Below are 8,737 nucleotides of genomic sequence, written 5' to 3'. Positions count from 1 at the left end.
AGGTTTGCAGCCTTCCAGGACAATGAGGAAATGGATTCTGGCTCTCCCACTACTGGGAAGAGTTTTCTGCTCTCCAGGCTGTTCTTCAAACACCCATATCAAACACAAGCACTCCCTTTTGGGGAAAAAGCCCTTAGCAACTCTGTGTTACTCTGGCCTGAGAGAATGCTGTGAGAATAAACCCCCAGCAATCTAGATTTTAGGTGTGCTCAGAGTGGGGAAATTGGAGCCATGCACAGAGAAGCTCTCAGCATTCAGGGAGCTTTAGGGGCAAAAGTGAAGTGTCTGGGAAGCAGAGGCTCATCACTGGTTGGGAGGCACCTGTGTATATACTGATATATATATATATACACACACATTGGTCCAAACAGTATAAATTTCTTTTATAGAAGTGTGGGTATTCCACTATTGTCTTTAGGGTCACAGGACAATTTGCATTTTTGCAGTGTGAAATAAGGGAAGGCTGGCTAGTTGAGATGACAAGTGCTTTTAGCAGCTTTCTCCACTGGCAGAGAGTTGAATGGTTCTCAACAGTGACTTGAAATGTTTTTTCCTGTGCATCTGAGTCCATCCATAATTGCAGTGCAGGTATTTTACTGCTGTGACTGATAAAAGCACAAATTATGCATCAGATTTTAAAATGGCTGTGTGGTTTCATGCAAGTTTGTTAACTTTTTATACTGTTGGTTTAGGATGATGCTCTGAACAGTCACTTGTCATGTACCCACAGCCCAAAAACCCCAGACAGGCTTTTGTGTGAAAAATTCATGCTCTGTATGTTGGACCAGCAGTGAGATGGATAGCTATAAAAGCCTCTGTGGTGGGTTCTGTGTTGTAGGATGCAATACATTATTCATGACACCAACCTGCCTTGGCAAGCTTAAATGTATTTCCAGCATTAACTCAGATATGTATCCGAATCCAGAAGCTGTGTGTGACATAGCCTCTACCACTGTGATCCAAGCACATCCTGCTAAGCCTCTCCCATCTCTGTCAGTCACTTGGGAGCAAGGATAGGAATGGTTCACCTGAATGTTACTGGATTTGAAATTTATTGGGGAAAAAAATTGTCTTTGGCTGCTGCCTTGCTAATTTATCTTCATTCCAAATGGTAAACATGTTGGTAAATGTGAATGAAAAGCCTCCAGAGTATAAATAATAAATGCTTCTTCCAGCTGTACTGAGTGCTTTACGTTTCTGAAATGATGCCAGTATTTTTTCTGTTGCTTTTAAATGGATTACATTGTTATGCTGCTCTCTGCTAGGCTCTGTGAAGGCCTTTATCTGTGTTTGTAAGTGTTGATTTTATGTAATTACTAGCATAAAACATCATATGCTGCAAATTAAGTACAAACAAATGAAATGAATATTCAGGCAATCCTTAGCAATTTGTAGTATTTTGTACAAGCTCAGTGCAGATGTTTAGGAGTTTCTCAGTTCTGGACAAGTAATAGATGATTTTGTTTAAAATGTCTGAATTGTGAATATATTTATGTGTTTCCTTACTAGGATAATGTTTGTGAATTTAGCTTACCCAAATTATAATTATTACATTAAACCCACACTAATTATCATAGTAAGTGAAATTAAAATGTGTAATTTTGAAGGCACTGACTTAGATTCCTTCAGGAGGGAGGAATTCCTTTACCCTCTCCAGTTTGGCTTCCTGAATGTATAAGATTCATGTAAGTGTATCTCAGGCACAAGGCAAAGGTATAAATTAGATATTTTTCATAATGCCTTTGAAAATCACAGTAATCTGAAAGTTCCAGCAATCACTTAGGGACAGACACTGACCTTTCTAACAGTGGAAAGGGTAATGCCTATCAGAAAAAAACACCAAGTGAAATCTTGGGAGCAGAGATTGAGCTACCCTTGGATTTTCTTGGCAGCTGCTGTTGTGTATTTGCTTTGTGTAGATGTGAGCAGGAGTAACTGCTGCTAACAGTGAACTTAGAGAGCATTCAGGTACATGGCATGGTGGGTCTGCAGTGTCTCAAAGTAAACCTGGGGGCACTGCACATTGTAATAAAGGGGAAATAACTCAGTGAAAACAGAATTATTTCCCCAAAGTAGTCAATTTATATAATTCCTCTTTTCAGAAGGAACTTCCAGTTGAAGACTAGAAAATAGGTTTTATTGTCTGTCAGCATCCTGTTGAGCTAGAGCTCAAAGCAAAGCAGGTTTCTCTGCTGAAATTGTGTTTATTCTTTAGACAAAGTGAAAAGGTGTAAGTGTGTCAGTGAAAAGCTGAGTTGGAGAATATTTTGTGGGAGTCACAAAGAAACTAAGCCATACCAGTCCTTAGCTTTTGCATGGTTTTCCTTTTTTAATGGGAATAAATCTATTGCTAAACCACTGTCTACAATTTCTTTCCTGAACTGTCTCTGTTTTAACATGGATGAAATTCCAGCCAGGCACCTTCCTTTCCTGAATGCATGATCATCTAATATGACTCTGCATTAAATAGTATCTGCAGACAGACATTTGATAATGGCATGTTAAAGATTATTATCCCATGGAAGTAAATTAGCATTTGAGCCATCTGTATCATGGGAAGTGTGCTTAGGGCCAAAGTGCAAGAAGTTTTTCAAAGAAGTCAAAGCTTCAGTGATGAATGGAGAATCTTAGCTGTCAGAAGGCATCTGATGTTGAACTGTACAGTGAATTTAGAGCAGAGACTTGACCACATTTCCTTTAAAAGAAATTCCCTCTCTCTGTTTTAGGTATAGGAAAAATCTCATGAGGAATTGGTCATCCTTAGACTGCAGAATGAGGTTCTTAGCTGCAGTTTTGCTGTATTTGCTGCTCTCTGGACATGTATTGCCTCAGGCTGTTCATTCTCAGCTTGCCAAGGCATTGAAGCTCACAATTTCTTATGCTCCTTTTGAGGGCAAAAGTATTTGATCTCTACTTTGTGCAGTGCAGTGTTCTGGCCCTGTTTCATCATCACGAGTTAAATCCTCTTCAGAATCCCTCAAAACCTCAAAGAGTCTTGACATAGCAGAGCTTTTGGAGCTGAACTCCATTGTGCACCAGGAGTGTGTCCTGGCTGTCCACAGCAGTTTTCTGTTTTCCAGCATGGGGAGGGCTGAGCAGGCAGCTCCAGAGCTGTGTCTGAAGAGACCTCAAGAGAAAGTGCAGGAATTACTGGAACCATTACTGGAACCAAGTGGTAATTGTGGAATAAAACCGCGCAGTCAATAGACACAGACAAGGAACAAATAGACACCAAATCTGTGAGCTCATTTAGGGTTTGGCTCAACAACTGCAGTAAATGGGAGCAGATGATAATCAGCTCCTGAGCTGCTGCTGCAGAGGGTAATGAATGAGCACTGCCTGCTGCTGCTCCGAGGAGCCCTGCTGAGGGAGCAGCAGCATTTGGCCAGCTTGGCTTTGATTCCATTACAAGTGTCAGGCGCTGGTGTCTAGACTGGTGCTTTGGCAGCTAATTGATCTCTAGCATTTGATATGCTAATTATTCCTTTCATAATATGCTAATGTGTGTACAGTGAAAAAAACAGCTTTTAAATGCTACGAGGATCTCAGAGGCGTATTTGGAACTGGGAAGTAGGAGCTGGAAATCTTGATTTATGTCAGTACAATATACTGAGGGTTTCTAGTTGTGGGAATTTAGTTGGAAAATGAGAATGTTAAGACAAATTGTTTAGTCAGGCAGTGACTGTACAGGGCATGTAGCAGGCTGTCCTGCTACATGAGAAAATTGGTGTGGATTGGGGAATTTGCTCCTCTGTCCAACACACTTTTTTTTGCTGCTGCTGTATGGATATTCTTTTTTTGTCAGTGATTTGGATGTCATAGCTTTTATCATATTTCCTGCAGTGAGAGAAAGAAAAACAAATAGTAGAGAAGTGTAGTTGAGTCACCTCCCAGTTCTCCTCCAGGGTAGTACCTCTCTAAATTACAACTACTTCTCCAGGAAGCTGAGACTTGCTGGCTCTCTGAATTCCTACCATTTGACCATTCAAAATCTGATGGTAATTACCTGTTTTATGTTCATTCCCAAATTTTTTTTGTCCTTTTCCTCTTTGGATTTGCTTCACCCTCTGGGTACTTTAAAATAGAGTCTGATGGGTCTCAGTCATTACCTCTCTGAAGCTCCATGTGGAATTTTAATTGTGTGTGTTCTTCAGGCTGTGACAGAAAGGAGCCATCAGGGAGAGTTTTCATACACATTTACTTTTGTCCATCTCCACTCAGATATTCCGAAAAATACTTTTATTAAATACATATTTGGTAGGTTTGAAAGCTATCAAAGAAGGTTTGCTGGAAGTTAACTACTGAGGAGCCCTCCAAGGATGGAGCTGGGAGCACACATTATTCATGCAGGACAGAGCCAGAGGCAGAACCAGGATCCTTCCTGACCCTTGGAGGTCAGCCATGCTTGGCAATTGAACAATTTAATTGCATTATATATTTTTGAAAGAAAGCTGCTAGATTCCTTCTATACAGACAGCTTTTGCATAGACTAATAGTCTGTCCCAGTGCCAATGAGTAGATGGTAATTAGATTACTAATATGTACTTAAAGTTTTAAATAATAGGGAAATGTCTGCTCTAGGTTTGGCTCCAGGCCCTGGCAGCAGATTTGATGAACACCTATCAAGTGTTGTAAGTGCATGGGCAGACTGTGCAACCATTACTGGGAACAGATTCCTGCTGTAATAAGCTTATCTCTATGCTCAAAGCCCTAATCACCTTCTTGTTGACAATAGAGAACTTCAGTTTTACTCACAGGGGTATAAGAACCTGATGACTTATCTCTGCAGACCAAACCAACCCAAATAAAACCACCCTTTCATTTTGGAGAGCAAGGTGAGTGAACTGTTTGATGGAAAAAGTCAGTGGAGCAGTGTTTACTGAAGCCCAAAGCAGCAAACCCAAATGCTTTCTTATGTCAGGAGATACCATGTACAGTTAAATTCAACCAACAAAATTCTGCAAATGGTGTGGAATCACAGGAGTGTTTTAGGCAAAGACAGATGTATTTTTACAATGGAATTTTGTGTGTTATTCATAGTTTCACTTTGAGCTTCTTCAGAACTCCTATAAAGCTGGTGACAAAGGAAAATTTCTCACCCTGATACGAGTGTAGGTGATAAAAGGATCTGGTCCACCATCAATGACATACATTCCTTCTTTTTTCAAAAATTTTAATTTCTTCACTTGCAAATCTGATTTTTGACAGCAACAAGTATCTGGTGTCCTGAATCTCCCTCCTTAGCTGGATTTCTTGAAGGAGGAGTTTTAATTAAAATTGGCAAAATGTAATTTTACATTGAAAGAAGGACTCCTTAATAAATCTTATTTGTGGCCCTTTACTTCTGCTTCAGATAATGGTTTCCAGGATCCACTCAAACCCTGCAGCAACGGACTTGAGAAATAATTCTTGGAATAAATTGTGAATTTTTTCATCTTTTAGCCCAAAGGATTCCATCTGGTTGAAACCATGTAGTTATACCATAACTGCCCCCTTGAGGCTTCACCACTGAGGCTAAAAACTCTGCCACTTTCACCTATGTGCATAATATATTACAAAAGCCACAGGAAGCAATGCCTTGATATGCTTGCAGCTTATTCAGGCATAGCACTCAGAGGTGTTATTGATGCAATTTTTACCAGGGACCTACTAGGACTGGCTGGATTATTGAAATATACCTTAAAGAAGAAAAATAATTAAAATTTTAGGTGATTTGAAGTTAAATGTAGTGACTTCACTATAAAGAAACTTTACTGCTTCAGAAATATCCTGTGCAGCTAAATTGACTATAAACAAAAGTGTGTTTGAATGTTGAGTTGAACTTATTTCAGCCATGTTGGTGCCTCATGCATTTGCTTTCCAGAAATATCCTACACATTTATAAATGGTAATGTCCACCAAAAAAATCATGGCATAACCATTATTAGCACAGCAATGGTCTCCATAAGATACAGCATCCACATGGAAGATTTGGTATTGTAAATTTTGTCCCATCAACAAGAAACATATCTTTGAAGAATTGAGTTTGAGGTGTCCAACTTGCAATGCTAAAAACATGGGGGAAAATTCTAAAAATGAATAAGTCAGGGGGGATGAGGAGAGTGGGCAGATAACTGATACTGCATGACACCAGTGAGTGGTCAGGAAGAAAGAAATCACATGCAGAGCATGAATTCTGTATAAGACTTGTGTGTAGAAGAGTTAACAAATTAATGGAAGCATGAAAGGACATCAGCCACACATGGAGAACTGTTCTCCAGAAAGCTCATGTGCAAATATATGTCCCCTTGATGTGCTTTATAATGGCCTTCAAATAGCAGCACCCCCTGTTAAAATGGGACTGGGTACCCCACACTGGCTGTGCAGGGTGCTGTGTGAGCTGCCAGGAGCACCCCCCTCAGCAGCTGCATTAATGGCACCCAGTGGATTAATTAACTCTGCTATGAGTATGGAACGTTCTGACAGCTCAGTGATGCACCTTGGATACATCAGCTTGTGTTCTGCAAAGTGGAGTATTCCAAAATCATTCTCTCATGTTTGATTTTTAAGTAGTGCTTGAATTTTTAAACTTCTCTCAACAAAAGCTTTCAGATACTCCAGGCTAGCTTCAGATAAATCAGGGACCTTTTCTCTAGCCCAGCTGAGCTTGGAGCTACCCTGCCTTCCTTAGGTTGTGTGTTTAGGTTCATTAAACATCTGCTGAGAACTGTGTATAGTATATTGAGTTATAGTGCTTCTGAATGAACAGCAGTAGGTAAATAAACCTTTCATGAGCTCTCACCAAGAGGCATTAGCCATGGTTTTCATTTGGGCACAAGGATTGCTGACTGGCCTTAGGAGGCAGCTCTGCCCTGGAGCTGGTGACTGTGACAGGCTAACTCAGGGGCCTGTGCTCACCTGAGTGCTCCCTGCCTTGAATGAGTCCAGTCCAGAGATAAATGCACCTCCCATTTTACACAGTGCCTCTGGGCTTAAGTATCCTATGCGGCCCTATCCATGATTTTTGAACAAATAGAAAACAAACACCTGCAATAATGAAAGCTATGCCTCAGGAGAACAGAGTTGATGTGAGGGTACACACTGAAATTTCATCTGTAATATTTCCTCTATGTTACTAAATGTCTTCTAAAATCTGCCCAACCTTCTAAGGCACAGAGGCCTTTGGTGTAGATAAAAGGTCTGGATGGTGGTTGCTTTTTAAGTGGTTCTTAGTGGGATAATCTGCTTGTCATAATCTGGAGCCCTCTGGTTGCTGCTCAGCACTCCTTTGTATCCAGCTCCCACTTACTACAAGGATCAATCCTTTTATTGAAGAGTCCCAGAGCTGCAGTCAGCAATGGTATTTTCATGCAAGTTTTACCTTTACTGAAACTGGAGGGAAATTGTGGAGTAAATCTGATTTGTAATGAACCTCATTCACACAAGCACTCTGCCTTTTCCACAGCCGTGCTTCCACTTGTTCTCATTTGGTTTTACTGTGTCTTTATAGATCCCAGGCATTCAGAGCTTGTATTAAATCCCTTCAGGGAAAAAAGAAAAAAAATCAATTACTGATAAGTTATTCCACACTTGAACATAACAGAAATATTACAACCTCTAACAATAGTTAGATTTTTAATCATGAGAAGATCTTTAGTTTTCCCAGCAATTGGTTTGATCACTGTTGCATTGTAGCTTGGCAAATGGAGACCAGGTCTGGTGACTGAGCCCAAAGCAGTGTTTTATAAAGCACAATTCTGAGTGGGGCTTGCACAATGAAAATTGAGTCAGACAAAGTTTTTAAAATATTCCCTTTACTTCTCCCTTTGTTTTTAGAATATTCCCTTCAGGGGCATTCATTCATATACAGTTTTGTGTAAGCATAACACAACAACACTACAAATTAAATGTGGATGCAAATTAGTAAATATTATTTTGCAGAAAAAATTATGTTTTTCATTTATGCATAAATTGGGGATGAGATTCCAGAATCTCCTGGTTTTAAGAATCTCACTCATCTCTCCACAGCATGGTGATGGGAGATCAAGCCAGACCCATCTGTAACACTGCTGTGCCTGGTGCCTTTGACTTCCCAGCTCAAACAGCCTCCTACTCTTTTACCAGTGCTCTGACTGAGCCTGGGCTTTGGCACAATACCCAGCATCAGATTTGAACTTGCACTTCTGGATTTGCAGCATTTCCTTGAGCAGCTCTGACACTAAGCCTGTTATCAGATCAAACAACGGAAAAGAAATTCCTTGGCTTATTTGGCTGTGGTGGCTCAGTGGCTGAGTTATTTGCCATTGGTCCAGACTAAAACAGAACTGTACATCAGCTCCTGTGTGCTGAATGACTTTCAGTCATAAGTTTTGGAAGGTATCTGGGTGAAGTCATGTTACAAGCTAAGGTGATTCTCTCACTTTTATCCTTACAATTTTCACAGTCTATGAAATATTACTGTATTCCCATAGTCACAAATAAAAAACATTTTGGTGTATGATTAATGATTTTCAGAGTTAGGAAAAAATAGCTGACTAAGGTCCTTAGCATTGTACAACCTGACTGGATTTTTGATGTACAGACATCTCATTATTTTGAAATGTAAGTACTCTACTTTATCTTTGCATCTCGTTACCACTTACATTTTGAATAATTTTATGAGAGCTTAGATTTCACTAATCCTCAGTTCTTTTTAATAATTTCATTTAGAAGGGCTTTAGCTTTATAAGAACTGCTGAGAAAATGATCTTTAGCTAAA

The sequence above is a fragment of the Agelaius phoeniceus genome, chromosome 16 (assembly GCF_051311805.1).
Source record: "Agelaius phoeniceus isolate bAgePho1 chromosome 16, bAgePho1.hap1, whole genome shotgun sequence".
Taxonomy (NCBI): Eukaryota; Metazoa; Chordata; class Aves; order Passeriformes; family Icteridae; genus Agelaius; species Agelaius phoeniceus.
The sequence above is the reverse complement of the archived record's forward strand: the minus strand, read 5'-3'. Positions refer to the sequence as shown.